Source organism: Lissotriton vulgaris, chromosome 1_1 (genome assembly GCF_964263255.1).
Source record: "Lissotriton vulgaris chromosome 1_1, aLisVul1.2, whole genome shotgun sequence".
Lineage (NCBI taxonomy): Eukaryota > Metazoa > Chordata > Amphibia > Caudata > Salamandridae > Lissotriton > Lissotriton vulgaris.
The window spans coordinates 200,443,869-200,461,943 of NC_141685.1; the positions used below are offsets into that span (position 1 = coordinate 200,443,869).

The window sequence follows — 18,075 nt, forward strand, 5'->3', positions numbered from 1 at the left end:
ACTACTGTCTAATGGTGTTAGAGCCAGTATTACTACCGGTCACAGTGCATGAGACTCATACATGACTTTTCTCTTTGCCTGCTTAGCGTAGCTCCCTGCTCCTCTGTTTGCGTGCTACCAGCCCGTGAGGCGTGTGTCTTGCCCATCCCATCTTCACTGTGTTATGTTGGACTTGTCTTCTCTGTGAGCAGAGTCTCCTTCCCAGAGCAGGTGCTTTCTCTGAACTCTTGGCTTGTAAGACTGCTGGGAAAGGCCCTCCCTAGCCCCTCAGTCAGATAGATACATTTACCTGCAGAGCTCAGCTTGGGAGAAAGAGATTAGGCAGAGAGCACATAGGGGAAGGCCCACAGAGCACACTTTATTTTACATAAAAGCTCGGGCTTGTGGGAGGACAGGGACATGAGGGTTCTCCTGGAAAGAAATCCCAGGAGTATTGATGGCTAGGCCCTGAAACACAACAATCCCGGAATGGCCAGGCACAAGATGCCTCTGCAATAGGCCTGACCCTAGGCTTCCGGAGTTCTTGATCTCCAGAGGCTCCAGTGATCTAAGCCCGACCAGGGCGCGTTGGGATGGCATTAGGGACGCGTAAAGGGGCGCAGGGCGCGGAACTCTGCCCGTTTCACCCCAGCATTTTGGGGAGGACACAGAATCTGGCAAAGCCAGTGGGAAGGATTTTCCAGGAGGAGAGTTCAGTGACATGATCTGAAACACAATAGTGCTGGTGATCTGGCGGGTGCATTCTGTGAGCCACTTCTGTCAGGAGCAGCCTGCCATCATGCCCTGATAACCACAACTCTAGTACCAAGCCAGTGACCTCAGCAAATGCAAAGACATTATTACTTATAGTCTCCTGCATCTGATTCTTGCCATCATCATGTGAAACGTTGGCGTTATCATGTCTGCTGCGCACACTTTGTTCATATGTGTACAATTTAAGTGTGTGAACCTGACCACTGTCTTGGACAGAGCTCTTGCTGTGAACACACCATGTGAAGCATTGGTGGTTCAGTGGTAGAATTCTCGCCTGCCACGCGGGAGGCCCGGGTTCGATTCCCGGCCAATGCAAGGTTGCTTTCTTTTGACTTTGTTTTCGAAATGATATATATGAACTCAGTGGGGAATAAAATGGTAAGCAGTGACCCCGACGTGATTTGAACACGCAACCTTCTGATCTGGAGTCAGACGCGCTACCGTTGCGCCACGAGGTCCTTACACTTGCAGCCTTCGATGCCAGATGATCAAATGCTGTGGGCCTTTTGACTTATTTTCCTCTGCTTATATGCCTACGGTTGTATTACAGGGCTTGGCCTTTTGTTTTCTATCCTAATTATTGAAATTGACTGCAGGTGCAGTGAGAACGCTGAGGATTGAACTATTCAGGGAAAGGATCGCACGCAGGAAAGAGCAAAGGTACGTATCTGTGTTTCATGCAGACAAAAGGCTACGTCCCTGGGTGGGCTTGAACCACCAACCTTTCGGTTAACAGCCGAACGCGCTAACCGATTGCGCCACAGAGACTATTGACTGTATACATTTCCTGAGACTCAATATATGTCTTGACATGTGTGCGCCTGCCTGGAGCTTTTATTATATAAGGCGTCTTTATGCCATACAGCATTTGTCATTTGCTTAGTGTCTTGTTACTGTTGTAATTTATGATGTGTAGACTACTGTCTAATGGTGTTAGAGCCAGTATTACTACCGGTCACAGTGCATGAGACTCATACATGACTTTTCTCTTTGCCTGCTTAGCGTAGCTCCCTGCTCCTCTGTTTGCGTGCTACCAGCCCGTGAGGCGTGTGTCTTGCCCATCCCATCTTCACTGTGTTATGTTGGACTTGTCTTCTCTGTGAGCAGAGTCTCCTTCCCAGAGCAGGTGCTTTCTCTGAACTCTTGGCTTGTAAGACTGCTGGGAAAGGCCCTCCCTAGCCCCTCAGTCAGATAGATACATTTACCTGCAGAGCTCAGCTTGGGAGAAAGAGATTAGGCAGAGAGTGATGGAGCAAGGATTCGCACGTATAGCGCCTTGCTCGTATGCAAAACCCTTGTCTGAATTACATAATAATATTAACACCATTATTCGTCATTTGTAAAGTGTTTTCCCCTACACGCGGGTGTCCCTAGGATGCTTGCTTGTTTGTCTTTTCACGTACTAACGAAGCTTGCACTGAAAATGGCTGCTTTGCCGCAAATTCAGTCTGCGCATGCGTCGGTCATACCCATGTGATGTGACGCACTCGCATTCTGGAGGGATTCTGTGCTCATGCGCATTGATGCTAAATATGGCCGCTTGTCTCTCACCACGCTCTCTGCTTACTGCAGCAGCTTTTAGCCTATCTGCTCTTTCGCATTAATCCTTAATGCTATAGTTATTATAAAAGTAAGGGTTGGTTATCCTTTATCATGGTATACAGTGCGATCATTTTTATGTATGATTCTAATTTGTTTTCGCTTACTTTTCATGTACCGCGTCTTTGTGGGCTGGGTACTCATGAGCGGAGCCATACTTGAAGCTCTGCTGGGCATCGTCACCTGACCAGAGAAAGTTCCAACTGCGCAGAAGCTAAACCTAGCCAGCTGGCTCCTGAAGCACAATGCGCCTGGGAACATCGCTGGGAATACGGAGTCTCACCTTGAAAGAAGCAATACTGTTGCTACCTATTGAAAACTGTCCTGTACTGCTGTATTCTATGCATGGGAACGTGAACCTGAGGGGCGGGTATTCAAAATTGCATATTTAATCATGTGAAACTGAATTCTAGGAGGTGGTAAAGACCGCACCACCTCTCCTGACCAATCACAATGTGGGAAACTGCCACTTGCAACATTAATGGGTGGTCTAAGGGTCCCCAAACTGTATAACTACCCTAGTTTAGCTTAGGAAAATTGTCCGACTTGTCCGAGTAGCAGACCTGTCACTGACCCTACGATCTCAATAGGTGTTCAACCTGAAAAGTGCTGCGGAGCACTTTGTCCTTACTTTCCACAAACTCCCAAGGGGTGGAAAATCCTAAGTGCTGGCGAAGCACTTTGCTGGGGAATTAGAAAATCCAATCAGGGTTTCTGGCGGATTACTTGCAGGAGGGGGTAACGCAGGCGTTGCTGTCCGAAGCTGTGGGTGTTGGTCGTACCCTGGGAGGCCCAGTCCTTGATCCGAACCTGAGGGGTATCCTGTCCTTATTCTCCGTGAGCTGTACCTGCTCACAGTCTGGCATTCCTTTTCTGAGGGTCCCTGTCCCCGTCTTCCCAACTGACCCGTGGCCAGGGTTGGTCTTCAATCTGAATTAGGTAAATATAGATTGTGGGTTTGCGTATCTCTTTTTCTCTCTCTCTCTCTTTCTCTCTCTTGCCTGATCTGTTAGAGCATTTTTACCTGTGTTATTGCCTTATTGCCATTGAACTTATATGTGCCTGAATTTTAGTTGGTTCCTTCTCTCCCCCTCTCCTTTAGAAATTCATTGATTTTATAAACCATAGCATGTTCCCGTTTTTCCCTTTCCTTTAGTGGTTTGCAGTGAGCTTAGCAAGAATATTCTGAACACTTAGGTTAAGTACATGTTCTAAGTCCCATCCCATTCCTATGTTCTAGTATAACGTTGCAGTGAATAGTACGTGCTAAAAACTTCTCCCTGTAATTTCCCATATATTCTAAATGGTCATATTTTTTGTGCAAAGTTACCTTTTGGTACTGATTTTGATGTTTGATATATTACTCTGTGTATCGCTTATTATTTTGGCTTCTTCACTTTGAAATCTTATATAAAAACTCGAACTTAATCAGGTGTCTGTGGTCATTTTACAAAACTGTGGAAAGTATTTTAAGGATTTTAAGGTGTATTGGATGTTAGGCCTGTCTACTTTTCTTTAACAGCTCCAGGTCCGTCAAGGAATTGCGCCTGTGGTAAGTCGGGTGCATGGTAAGCAGAGGTAAATCCAAACTTGATTACTCCTAGCAGCGTGCAGGAGGAGAAATCCTCACCCAGTTTCACCCAAACGAAATTAATGTGTTCTTCACGCCAAGGGCCCAGTGCGTGTTAGAGAATTGGTATCCCGGGTGACCTGGGGAAAACTGCGCGCTCTAGCAGTAATTTCTGGCTAGCAGAGGATGGTTTGGACTAGTTGGATTAGGTAGGCAGGATAGCCGTGAATACAAAAACGTGCTGCTGATTGTTACTGTATGCTGATTGTTACTGTATTTTTACAATATTTTTGAAATGTGTTTTTATATGTAAATATTCATGAATTTGCAATGCTGTTATAAATACTGCATGTTGAATTAACCCAGAATTGTTTGTAAATGTTCAGTGTAGTCTGAATCCCCGGGGAAGTATTTTAGCTAACGGTGAGTAGAATCCGGTTAGCTGTTGAAGTCACTAGGTTTGAGATATTAGTGCAGGGTTAAGGATAACTGGAAGCACTAATTAGGACCTTTGTTTCTGGAGTGAATGATAGCTACGAGTCCATTATAAAACTTTCATTGCGATATCACCTAGTAAGGGTCGCATACGGGAGGAGTAATAGGGTCTCCGAGGCTTGTCTGGTAAGTAAAATAGTTCGCTGGTGAAATCCTGGCTCAGTACATATCCCCGATCAAGGTGGATGAGTCAGAAGAATAACGGGTTCTATGTTACTAGTGTGTAGGGACAGGCAAAGAAGTCTATCCAGAGTGAATGAAAAGTAGACAGAAGTGGTTTACTAGTAGCGAAAGAAAAGTCTTTTCTCTCTTTAGAACACTCAGACATAGTGGCAAACGTTGTGTATTGTTAACTAAGACCTGCACTCGCACTTTAGAGAGAGTAAAAAGTTTCCGTTACCTTGTGAAGGCGGGAGTCAGTCGGAGAGCTGCTCTGACGTCACTCCGTGCCGCGCTGGTATTGGTCAGGACAGCGGGCGTGTAGCGGAGCTGAATTTGTGAAGGAGGGGTGAGTGCCGAAACGGGAGACTCTGTCTTGCGAAAAGGCCGCGCACCCATTGGTTGACCGTAGTTGTATTCTCTGACCTGATTGGGTGGCGCGAAATAAAAGTCGCGCTAGCATTGGAAGCACGAAAGTAAACAAAATTAATCAAGCCGAGTTAGAAGCGAGTCTGGAGAGTTGTATGTGGTATCCAGACTTCATACCGAATCCAAAGTACCTAGGATTTCATAAGGATCAGCTTATACGAGGTAGACCGCACATGATGTATGGAATAAAGAGAAAATTGTCATTTTCGGATAAAGTGAAGAACTTTTTCAAAACTGACAAACCCATTAGAACGAGAGAAGGCGTACTCATTCCCCCGCCAAATACCCCTGCCTCTTTTATGATGTTTGATAAAGGGTATCACACTTGTCTCTGGCTAGAAAATTGGGCAAAGTATACTGTAGATGACGGAGTCCTGGCATTCCCTGTTGAAGGTACATTTAATGGTCGGATCCTGTTTAACTTAAGGACCCGCATGAATGAATTACACCCTAGACCTAGGTTGACCCAGTACGAAGCTTTGGAGGAATGGGAGATTGAGGCTGCAGAGCGAGATAAACCACGAATGGATAAGGGAGTGAGTAGGTGGTATCCCAGACTTCCAACGCCAACCAAAGAGCAGAAAATGAAACAGTGGAGGCAGTCTATGTTAACTGAAGGGCTGTTCCCCATGATGGGAGTATTAGAGGAGAAAAGAGGAAAATGTAAAGCAAAAACCCATCACCTAGCACCTATGGGGGATGTAGAAGATGAACACCTGGAAGACTTGTTAATGAAGGATCCACCTCCCTATGTAGCGGAATCAGATTCGGTGCATTCCCAAAGTTCTGTTACCAATTACCCCCGGAGTGGGAGGGAAAGTGATACAGACAGGACAGCTACAAGCAGTAAGCATAGTGGAAGGGATGAGTTTTGCAGACCTAAGTCCACAATCCCGAATTATCAACCATTCGGGGAAAGTCCCCCTCGATTGGTTACCCCGACTGCCCCGAGTATTTATCCATCCTTAGTACCCCAGGTATTACATGGCAATACTGCTGAAAGGGGGTTGCAGGAAAAGGAGAGAGAAGTCCTGACTAGACAGCGAGAGGACTTAGCCAGAACCATTGCACAGATGCATCCCCATCCTGAGGCCTTGACCATTCCGGTAACTATTGGTCCTGCTATCCCAATGTATAAAAATGACTTGATTAGTCCCCTTCCTCCTGTCATCACCCCAATGCTGCCTACTACTAGCTTCCAGACCCCGAGGAAAGAAGTGTTCATAGATGAGGATCAGGAAAGCGAGTGTGAATCTGGAAGTTTGATGGATTTGCCCATAAGGGAGCCGAGGGCCAGTATAGTAGGGGCAAGAAGTCAGCCTAGACAAAAGGAAGTGGTGATTGAAAGTGCATCTGGAATCAGGAACGCCTCTTTAGTTTCCCCTGAAGAATTAGACAGGTGGACAAAGGAGATAGAGAAAGAGACCACTTCTCAACCTAAAACATTGGAAATATATAAATTAAGAATAGAAATAGAAGAAATGATGGCTGGGAACGTGGGAGTTGAGCGCCTGAGCTCGTATAATGAAGAAGAGTTACTATTCATCAGTAAAAATCTTACCCGGAGTGCTAGGGTGCTCCACGAAAAGATAATGGATGCCGCCACAGAAATGGGAGTTGATGTTAGTCGCTCCAAAATCCTTCAGAAACCCTACAGAGTGGACTTTTCAGACAAGGACTTAGAAAGCCTGAATGTGATGGGGAAACAGATCCAAGTAAAAGAATTGTTGAAACTCCTGCAGAAATGGGGCGAAGTGGGGAAGTGGAGAACAAGGTGGGCAAAGAAGAAGGAAGGCAGCAGGGCCGGGTCAGTAACTTCAGAATTCGTATTAAAGGAAGTAACCCCAACAGAAAAATTGTGTCCCATGAGAGAGGTCCCGGGAGGGAAGTACGTCCATGTCCCTTGGTCCAGGCAAGACATTGTGTCATTTACAAATGACTTCCCGAAATTACGCGAGAAACCAGTTGACTGGTACCGACAGGTAGAGCGTTTCATAAAAGTTCAGAAATGCCTGCTGAAAGACCTGGATGGGTTTTTCGATATTGTGGTCCCTGTAGATCTGTGGACGGAATGTAAAATAGAGATTGATTGGCCTAATGATGAATATCCCAGAGATGAGAGGACGGGAGCCCCTTCAGCGGATGTTATGAGGAAATATGACCAGGTCATACAGTATCTTAAGAAAAAGGTGCCAGCCAAAGAGACAGATTGGACCCGAATAGATAGAACAACCCAAGAACGTGATGAGACAGTTCATTCATTTTACGAAAGGTTACTACAGGTATTCAAAACTTACAGTGGTATTGATAATGTGGACATGAAAGACATGACCCATTTCAGTTACAGATTTGTGCTAGGATTAAGGCCTGAAATATCACAATGGATTCGAGATAACAAAATCAGTTGGCAGGGAAAGCCCATAGATGATGTCCTGAAATATGCAAAATACTGCGAAGATGAAATTGAAAATAAAAAGAAAGCCCTCAAGGAAAAGGTGATGTGGGCACAGGTAAAATTAGCTGAACAGCAAGAAAAACAGTTAAGTAAAATGACTTCTGATAATAATGTTCCGAATACCAATTCTGGGGGGGGAGGAAAGCCCAGACCTAAAATGAGTCGTGAGGAGGCCATGAAAAAGTTTCCGTGCCATGGGTGCGGCCAGATGGGGCATTGGAGAGACGAGTGTCCACACCTACAGGCCGGTAATGCTCCTATAAATGGTTTAAATCCACAGGTACCGAAAGAGGGGACAAGGAAAACCCAGCAACAGGTAAAATTACCTCCAGTACCTCGCGCTCCTAGACAGAATTTTAAGAATCAGGGTCAGCAGAATGAGAGGGCGGAAGTATGGGAGGTTGAGAGTGAAAGAAATGCAGTCATTCCACAGTACCTGCTAAGTGATACCTTCCTTTGTGAAGATCAAGATTGACGGGGCCTGAGAGGGGAGGATGAGGAGTGCGTACTTGGCGCCTCCTTACCGGTAGACCAGACTGGACCATACATTGAAGGAAAGGTTGAAGGCAAAGACGTCACCTTTCTGTTGGACACTGGTGCTACCAGATCCACTGTAAGAACAGTGGATGTTCCTAACCTACCCCTCTCGGGAGAAGCGATCCAAGTAGTGGGCGTATCAAATCAGATAATAAGTACCCCTGTAACTGAACCCATGGAGATTTCTATAGGAAATTTCAAGGAAATGCACAGATTTGTGGTCTGTGATTCCAGTCCTGTAAATCTACTAGGACGTGATTTGTTGTGCAAGATGCGTTGTACCATTTATTGCACACCAAATGGCGTCGAAATTCAGACCCCCGATGAAGATGGCCTGTACAAACTGATGTTAGTCAGACAAGATGCTGACATTAAGCCTTTGACAATTGAGGACTTACCTGAGGAACTCCAGCTAAGGGTAGTACCCGAAGTGTGGGATTTCACAGGAAAAGATGTAGGCCTGATGGCAAATGTGGACCCGGTTAAAGTAACAATAAAAACAAATGCTGTATACCCCAAAACCAGGCAGTACAAAATGAGTGCAGAAGTGAAGGCAGGAGTAGCGACTGAAATCACGAGGCTGCTAGAAGCAGAAATAATAGAGGAAGTGCTGAGCAGCCCCTGTAATTCGCCTATCATTGGGATCAAAAAGCCTAGTGGGAAGTACCGGGTGGTGCAAGATTTGCGCAAGGTAAACCAAATTGTTGTGCCTTGCTGTCCTATTGTACCCAACCCTGCAGTGATACTCTACCAGATTCCTTGGAACGCAGAATGGTTCACTGTCATCGATCTGTGCCACGCATTCTTTTCCATCCCATTGCATCCAGAAAGCAAGTTCCTTTTCAGTTTTGAATTCGACAGTCGTATCTATGTCTGGAATCGTGTCCCTCAAGGGTACACTGAAAGTCCATCGATTTTCAACCAGATACTGAAAAAGTGCCTTGAATCCCTAGTGCTGCCGAGAGAGTCTGTTTTGGTGCAGTACATAGATGACCTGTTAGTGGCATCTAAAACCCAGTCCGACTGTGTCACTGACACAATTGCCTTGCTGAATCACCTAGGAAAAGGAGGACATAAAGTGTCGCCTGACAAATTACAATTCTGTAAAAACTCAGTAAAATATCTGGGGCACCAGATAGAAAAGGGAATCAGGAAGGTCACTGCCGAAAGGATCAAAATAATTAGAGCAATGGAACTGCCCACGACCCAGAAAGAGGTGAGAATGTTCTTGGGAGTTGTGGGTTACTGCAGGCAATGGATTGCAGGATTTGCGGCTCTAGCCCGACCCCTGATAAATATGACAAAGAAAGGAGTGGAAGATCCCGTCCATTGGTTGGGACAGTGAGAGCATGAATGCTTGGGTAACTCTGAGAAACTGTCTGTGTACCGCACCTGCATTGGGTATGCCTGAGTACAATAAACCCTTTGAACTGTTCTGTGACACAAGAGAGAATTGTGCTCTTTCAGTCCTGACTCAGGAGCACGGATCAGTCAGGAGACCAGTAGCCTACTTTTCAGCCACCCTAGATCCAGTGGCCGCTGGATTGCCTGGCTGCTTAAAAGCCGTTGCTGCTACTTGCGTCAGCCTGGAACAGAGTGAGGGCATTGTCATGGGACATCCCTTCACTGTCTATGTTCCTCATTCTGTTGTCATCCTACTGACTAGAACTAGGACCCAGTACCTCACACCTAGTCGGCTGACTAAGTATGAGAGAATTTTGATTGGTGCTGAAAATGTAACTATCTCCCGGTGCAATGTCCTAAATCCTGCGACACTGTTACCTGTCCCTCTGGATGCAGAATCGGATGAGGGTGGGGAACATAATTGCATCGATCTGACTGAATATAGCACCAAGCCCCGTCCTGACATTCGTGAAATAGCACTACGGGACGGGGATAAAACAATGTTTGTGGATGGCTCGTGTTTGAGACATGAGAGTGGGAGTCTGAGTGCTGCCTATGCTGTGGTTACTCTGACAGGAGTCGTCGAGGCATCTTACATGCGCGAGGTGAAATCTGCACAAGTGGCGGAGCTTATAGCGTTAACCCGAGCATGCAAGAGGGGAAAAAGCAAAAGAATTACTGTTTACACAGACAGTCAGTACTGTTTCGGGGTTGTTCATGACTTCGGCCAATTGTGGTTGCAAAGAGAATTCATGACTTCCTCTGGCACACCTATCCGAAATGGGAAAGTAGTGCATAACTTACTGGAAGCCATCCAATTACCCAAAGAATTGGCTGTGGTCAAGTGTGCGGCTCACAGATCTGGAAATGATGATGTGACTGCCGGTAATAGGTACGCTGACCAAATTGCACAGTTTTGTGCCCGACACCAGATGTCCCTACAAATTGCCCGGTGGGATGGAACCAGCTGCCAACTTATGTTGTTTGATAATGTGTCAACGTGGGAAGAATTAAGAGAGATACAACAAGCCACAGACAGGCAAGAAAAAGGCAGGTGGGCCGCAAAGGAGTGCGAGTTGCGAGAAGATGGTGTGGTGGTAAATCCGGAGGGGGTGCCTGTACTGCCTGATAGCTTGATCGACCCCATGGTCAGAATGATACATGAGCCAACACATATGGGAAGAGATGCGATGTGTCGGGTGTTTGAACAAGTGTTCTGCAATCCAAAGTTCAGGGACCAGGCGGACAGGCTTTGCCAGAGGTGCCTAGTGTGTCAGCAATTCAATGCAGGAAAGAAGACTGTAGTGAAACAGAGTAATATTGGAAAGGCAGTAGGTCCCTTCGTGAGAATACAGGCAGACTTCATAACCATGCCCAGATGCAACGGATATAGATATGTTTTAGTCATAGTTTGTCTATTCTCTAGGTGGGTGGAAGCATATCCAGCTAAGAAAAATGACGCTATAACCACAGCCAAACTATTGCTCAGGGAGTTGATACCTAGGTATGGGATCCCAGAGACGATCGAAACGGACCAAGGTGGGCATTTTGCCAACGATGTCCTATTGGAACTCTGTAGAGCATTCAAAATGAAGCAAAGACTGCACTGTGCCTACCACCCAGAGGCTTCTGGGGTAGTGGAACAAATAAATGGCACTCTGAAGTCCAGACTGGGGAAAATGTGTGATTCCACAAAAATGAACTGGATAGAAGCTTTACCCCTGGTGCTGATGAGTCTGAGAAGTATCCCGAATCGAAAGACTGGCCTGAGTCCCCATGAAGTGTTGATGGGAAGAGTGATGCGCCAGGCATGGGTACCCGGAAACAAACTGCTAAGCATTTCTGATGATATGGTGCTAGAATACTGCAAGCAGCTGGGTGACCAAGTGCGTTCTCTCTCTCAGCAGATTGGAGAGACTGAAGACGAGTGGCCAAAGACTCCAGCACACAACCTGCAGCCAGGAGACTGGGTGGTGTTGAAGAAACACACCCGGAGCAGCTGCTTGAAGCCAAGGTGGGGAAAGCGACGACAAGTGATCCTCGTCACTACCACTGCTGTGAAGTGCGCTGGTGTACCGAAGTGGATCCACGCCAGCCACACAAAGCGGGTATCTGGAGAAAACGCGACTGGAGCTGAAGGCAGCACAGCTCAAGAGACCTCCGAGGAAGAGAGTCCGGAGCTAGCTGACATCGAACTGCCGAGCACAAGTCAAGACGTTGAATGGTATCCCGCCGACGAACCAGTTCATGATCCAATACGAACAAGGAAATATTCCTACTTAGACAGTGAGTGGGATAGTCCAGGTGAGTCAGAATTAGAAGGAGCAGGTCAGGTCAACGAAAGCCACAACACACCTGATCAGGACATAGGCCAAGTAGGGTCAGATCAAGATCTCGAGACTCCTCCTGGAACTCCGGAGCCGAGAAAGGGACAGTTAGAAATTAGGGCTGACGTTCATGCAGAAGAAAACGAAGAGATCGAAGAGCATGAACAGGAGCAGATAGAACTAGATCAAAGTGCTCAGACAACGAAAACAACAGTAACCAGAAATAAAAAGAAAGTGCGATTTGAATCTGAGCAGGGACAGATTAGCGACCAGGCAGAAGAGATAGATGAAAGACCTGGAACTAGTCAGACAGGCAGGGAATCAGAAGTGCCACAACAAAAAGTGAAAAGAGTGCACGAGGAAGGAGAAGTCTCCTCAACCACTGGGAGGCACGGAGGAAGAAGTACACCTCGATACGTCAAGAGACTAAGGCTCAGACTAAAGACAGTCGAAGAAAACGATAAAGACCGAAAAAGGGCTTTAAGTGAAAGGAATGCAGCCCAAGGCAAATCGCTGAGAAAGAGCGACAGAATAAAGAAACAGAACCGACTGTATCGGAGCCCTGAGTGGACGTACTTTGTGTTGGAAGAAATTGACGAGCCTCACCACAGTGGCAACAGTGACATCGAGTCCATTGCTGATCGGAGTTCGGACGAAGACCCTCCTTAAGTGAGCCCTGAAGTGAGCCTTTGGTGCAAAGAAACGAAGAGGGGTAGCAAAGGCCACCTGTAAGCTAAAATGTCTGATCCGAGTGTCTCTGGGAGATCCCGCTGTGGGTGTCTCAAAACCTGTTGTAAGATATGCTTGTGTAGTGTAGCTATGCTAATAGTAATGTGGATAGGACTAACAGTTTTTCTACCTTTTATGATAAGTAAGAATCCTAACTTGTCCCCTACTGAACCCGAAGTAGTAGATGTAGGAGTTGTACCGACTGCAGAAACACCACGAAGACTAGAAAGACGCGACAAAAGAGTAGGACTGACACACACACGACCTGATTTAGAAGCACCAGATGAGGATGGACTACACTTTCACAAAATGAAGAACAGGACGCACTTAAATGTTTTTGCTAACTTGTTAGTGCATTATGTAGAAGCTATGGAAATAGAGGACTGTTATGTCTGCATGAAGCTGCCAACTTCAGTGGCTGAAGGCGTGACATACCACCATCTACCTTTGTCCTATGGAATATCCTGTAGTATATTAGCTAGCTTGTTCTATAGAAGCTCCTTGCAGTACTATTATTCAAATGAGGACGTAGTATTTTCTGAACTTCCCATTAGAAGACATTTGAACCGTGTACATACTACAAGTGACGTGACCCGCTATATGGGAGAATATTTCCTGACTATAGGTAACATAGACTTAGATCAAGCAAGAGAAGACAATCTGACCTGTTCTCTGCAAGAGCAGGAAAAGATGTTTATAAAGATGGCAGATAGAAGGAGAGAAAAGTTTCAGAAGAAGGCAAATAACGAGAAGGAAAGAGTTCCTAGGTGGGCTGAGCACATGGATAACACCTCAGAAGGCGAAGCCAGTCCTGCCTTGTTGCTGGATTTTGAAGGAAAAGGGAAACTTTGTATCCATAGGGAAAAGACAGAGTACTATAACAATGTATTCATCGGTTCCAGCGAGTGTGAACATAATTATAAGGTAATCGGAGGTTGGGGTTTCAAAAATGGGTCAGAACCTGTGTTTCCCGGAATATATTATATATGTGGGAACAAGGCTTATTTCAAATTGCCAGATCACTGGTATGGAAGCTGCTACTTTGGCATTGTTTTCCCGAAAATATACCATGTGAGCAATGCAGCTGGAAGCGATGATGAAACTAATGGCTTAGTGCGTAGTAGACGCGAAAGTGTAGGCGAAATTGTAGGTGATATTTTTAGTGCACTGATACCTGGAATGGGGGTAGTTCTGAACACCCATAGAATCTGCAAATTGTCTACAGTGGTGGACCGGTTATCAACGGACACTGCTGCTGGTTTCCTGCTGGTCAATACTGAAATGGTTGCGATCAGATCAATGGTTTTACAAAACCGTCTTGCCCTTGACACCCTATTAGCAAAAGAGGGCGGAGTCTGTAGAATGCTGAGAGCGCAACATTGTTGCACCTACATTCCTGATAAGAGTATCGAATTAAAACAATATGTGAAGAACATAACTAATTTGGAAAAGGAACTCAAACCATTAGAGGTTGACAGTGCCTGGACGAGACTGACTGGAGGTCTCTCCTCTATAGGTAGTTGGTTTACTAATCTAGGTAGAAATATTTTGTGGAAAATACTGATGCCAATAGTCATAATAGGTGTGATTGTATTGATCATTTTTATCTGCTGCAAATGTCAGAAGTGTAAAAAGAAGTATACAGTAAATCCGAGGGGGGTGAAAAGAAACATTGATGAGCTAGAATTAGAAGAGCTGAAGAGTGCAATTTATAAAAAGGCGAAAAATCACCACTCTCATAGGGAAGCTGAAAGAAAACTAAACAATAAGTTTGTTGAAATCGAAATGGACGATATGAATGAATGAGAAAAGTTGGCATCTGTTTCCTTCATGTAGTGATGATAGTAAATATCATCAAAGAGGGGATTGATGGAGCAAGGATTCGCACGTATAGCGCCTTGCTCGTATGCAAAACCCTTGTCTGAATTACATAATAATATTAACACCATTATTCGTCATTTGTAAAGTGTTTTCCCCTACACGCGGGTGTCCCTAGGATGCTTGCTTGTTTGTCTTTTCACGTACTAACGAAGCTTGCACTGAAAATGGCTGCTTTGCCGCAAATTCAGTCTGCGCATGCGTCGGTCATACCCATGTGATGTGACGCACTCGCATTCTGGAGGGATTCTGTGCTCATGCGCATTGATGCTAAATATGGCCGCTTGTCTCTCACCACGCTCTCTGCTTACTGCAGCAGCTTTTAGCCTATCTACTCTTTCGCATTAATCCTTAATGCTATAGTTATTATAAAAGTAAGGGTTGGTTATCCTTTATCATGGTATACAGTGCGATCATTTTTATGTATGATTCTAATTTGTTTTCGCTTACTTTTCATGTACCGCGTCTTTGTGGGCTGGGTACTCATGAGCGGAGCCATACTTGAAGCTCTGCTGGGCATCGTCACCTGACCAGAGAAAGTTCCAACTGCGCAGAAGCTAAACCTAGCCAGCTGGCTCCTGAAGCACAATGCGCCTGGGAACATCGCTGGGAATACGGAGTCTCACCTTGAAAGAAGCAATACTGTTGCTACCTATTGAAAACTGTCCTGTACTGCTGTATTCTATGCATGGGAACGTGAACCTGAGGGGCGGGTATTCAAAATTGCATATTTAATCATGTGAAACTGAATTCTAGGAGGTGGTAAAGACCGCACCACCTCTCCTGACCAATCACAATGTGGGAAACTGTCACTTGCAACATTAATGGGTGGTCTAAGGGTCCCCAAACTGTATAACTACCCTAGTTTAGCTTAGGAAAATTGTCCGACTTGTCCGAGTAGCAGACCTGTCACTGACCCTACGATCTCAATAGGTGTTCAACCTGAAAAGTGCTGCGGAGCACTTTGTCCTTACTTTCCACAAACTCCCAAGGGGTGGAAAATCCTAAGTGCTGGCGAAGCACTTTGCTGGGGAATTAGAAAATCCAATCAGGGTTTCTGGCGGATTACTTGCCGGAGGGGGTAACGCAGGCGTTGCTGTCCGAAGCTGTGGGTGTTGGTCGTACCCTGGGAGGCCCAGTCCTTGATCCGAACCTGAGGGGTATCCTGTCCTTATTCTCCGTGAGCTGTACCTGCTCACAGTCTGGCATTCCTTTTCTGAGGGTCCCTGTCCCCGTCTTCCCAACTGACCCGTGGCCAGGGTTGGTCTTCAATCTGAATTAGGTAAATATAGATTGTGGGTTTGCGTATCTCTTTTTCTCTCTCTCTCTCTTTCTCTCTCTTGCCTGATCTGTTAGAGCATTTTTACCTGTGTTATTGCCTTATTGCCATTGAACTTATATGTGCCTGAATTTTAGTTGGTTCCTTCTCTCCCCCTCTCCTTTAGAAATTCATTGATTTTATAAACCATAGCATGTTCCCGTTTTTCCCTTTCCTTTAGTGGTTTGCAGTGAGCTTAGCAAGAATATTCTGAACACTTAGGTTAAGTACATGTTCTAAGTCCCATCCCATTCCTATGTTCTAGTATAACGTTGCAGTGAATAGTACGTGCTAAAAACTTCTCCCTGTAGTTTCCCATATATTCTAAATGGTCATATTTTTTGTGCAAAGTTACCTTTTGGTACTGATTTTGATGTTTGATATATTACTCTGTGTATCGCTTATTATTTTGGCTTCTTCACTTTGAAATCTTATATAAAAACTCGAACTTAATCAGGTGTCTGTGGTCATTTTACAAAACTGTGGAAAGTATTTTAAGGATTTTAAGGTGTATTGGATGTTAGGCCTGTCTACTTTTCTTTAACAGCTCCAGGTCCGTCAAGGAATTGCGCCTGTGGTAAGTCGGGTGCATGGTAAGCAGAGGTAAATCCAAACTTGATTACTCCTAGCAGCGTGCAGGAGGAGAAATCCTCACCCAGTTTCACCCAAACGAAATTAATGTGTTCTTCACGCCAAGGGCCCAGTGCGTGTTAGAGAATTGGTATCCCGGGTGACCTGGGGAAAACTGCGCGCTCTAGCAAGAGCACATAGGGGAAGGCCCACAGAGCACACTTTATTTTACATAAAAGCTCGGGCTTGTGGGAGGACAGGGACATGAGGGTTCTCATGGAAAGAAATCCCAGGAGTATTGATGGCTAGGCCCTGAAACACAACAATCCCGGAATGGCCAGGCACAAGATGCCTCTGCAATAGGCCTGACCCTAGGCTTCCGGAGTTCTTGATCTCCAGAGGCTCCAGTGATCTAAGCCCGACCAGGGCTGTGCCCGACCAGGGCGCGTTGGGATGGCGTTAGGGACGCGTAAAGGGGCGCAGGGCGCAGAACTCTGCCCGTTTCACCCCAGCATTTTGGGGAGGACACAGAATCTGGCAAAGCCAGTGGGAAGGATTTTCCAGGAGGAGAGTTCAGTGACATGATCTCAAACACAATAGTGCTGGTGATCTGGCGGGTGCATTCTGTGAGCCACTTCTGTCAGGAGCAGCCTGCCATCATGCCCTGATAACCACAACTCTAGTACCAAGCCAGTGACCTCAGCAAATGCAAAGACATTATTACTTATAGTCTCCTGCATCTGATTCTTGCCATCATCATGTGAAACGTTGGCGTTATCATGTCTGCTGCGCACACTTTGTTCATATGTGTACAATTTAAGTGTGTGAACCTGACCACTGTCTTGGACAGAGCTCTTGCTGTGAACACACCATGTGAAGCATTGGTGGTTCAGTGGTAGAATTCTCGCCTGCCACGCGGGAGGCCCGGGTTCGATTCCCGGCCAATGCAAGGTTGCTTTCTTTTGACTTTGTTTTCGAAATGATATATATGAACTCAGTGGGGAATAAAATGGTAAGCAGTGACCCCGACGTGATTTGAACACGCAACCTTCTGATCTGGAGTCAGACGCGCTACCGTTGCGCCACGAGGTCCTTACACTTGCAGCCTTCGATGCCAGATGATCAAATGCTGTGGGCCTTTTGACTTATTTTCCTCTGCTTATATGCCTACGGTTGTATTACAGGGCTTGGCCTTTTGTTTTCTATCCTAATTATTGAAATTGACTGCAGGTGCAGTGAGAACGCTGAGGATTGAACTATTCAGGGAAAGGATCGCACGCAGGAAAGAGCAAAGGTACGTATCTGTGTTTCATGCAGACAAAAGGCTACGTCCCTGGGTGGGCTTGAACCACCAACCTTTCGGTTAACAGCCGAACGCGCTAACCGATTGCGCCACAGAGACTATTGACTGTATACATTTCCTGAGACTCAATATATGTCTTGACATGTGTGCGCCTGCCTGGAGCTTTTATTATATAAGGCGTCTTTATGCCATACAGCATTTGTCATTTGCTTAGTGTCTTGTTACTGTTGTAATTTATGATGTGTAGACTACTGTCTAATGGTGTTAGAGCCAGTATTACTACCGGTCACAGTGCATGAGACTCATACATGACTTTTCTCTTTGCCTGCTTAGCGTAGCTCCCTGCTCCTCTGTTTGCGTGCTACCAGCCCGTGAGGCGTGTGTCTTGCCCATCCCATCTTCACTGTGTTATGTTGGACTTGTCTTCTCTGTGAGCAGAGTCTCCTTCCCAGAGCAGGTGCTTTCTCTGAACTCTTGGCTTGTAAGACTGCTGGGAAAGGCCCTCCCTAGCCCCTCAGTCAGATAGATACATTTACCTGCAGAGCTCAG

At 45.9% G+C, this 18,075-nt stretch overlaps 6 non-coding genes across 6 annotated transcripts; 2 read left to right on the plus strand and 4 right to left on the minus strand.

Moving 5' to 3' along the window:
* The first annotated feature begins 997 nt into the window (after positions 1–997).
* Positions 998–1,068, plus strand: TRNAG-GCC (transfer RNA glycine (anticodon GCC)). Its single transcript has one exon. It is a non-coding gene; the product is annotated as a tRNA-Gly (tRNA).
* Positions 1,069–1,139: 71 nt separating this feature from the next.
* Positions 1,140–1,211, minus strand: TRNAW-CCA (transfer RNA tryptophan (anticodon CCA)). The gene has a single exon. It is a non-coding gene; the product is annotated as a tRNA-Trp (tRNA).
* Positions 1,212–1,447: 236 nt separating this feature from the next.
* On the minus strand, positions 1,448–1,521 carry TRNAN-GUU (transfer RNA asparagine (anticodon GUU)). The gene has a single exon. It is a non-coding gene; the product is annotated as a tRNA-Asn (tRNA).
* Positions 1,522–17,101: 15,580 nt separating this feature from the next.
* TRNAG-GCC (transfer RNA glycine (anticodon GCC)) lies at positions 17,102–17,172 on the plus strand. The gene has a single exon. It is a non-coding gene; the product is annotated as a tRNA-Gly (tRNA).
* Positions 17,173–17,243: 71 nt separating this feature from the next.
* TRNAW-CCA (transfer RNA tryptophan (anticodon CCA)) lies at positions 17,244–17,315 on the minus strand. Its single transcript has one exon. It is a non-coding gene; the product is annotated as a tRNA-Trp (tRNA).
* Positions 17,316–17,551: 236 nt separating this feature from the next.
* On the minus strand, positions 17,552–17,625 carry TRNAN-GUU (transfer RNA asparagine (anticodon GUU)). The gene has a single exon. It is a non-coding gene; the product is annotated as a tRNA-Asn (tRNA).
* Positions 17,626–18,075: the final 450 nt, after the last annotated feature.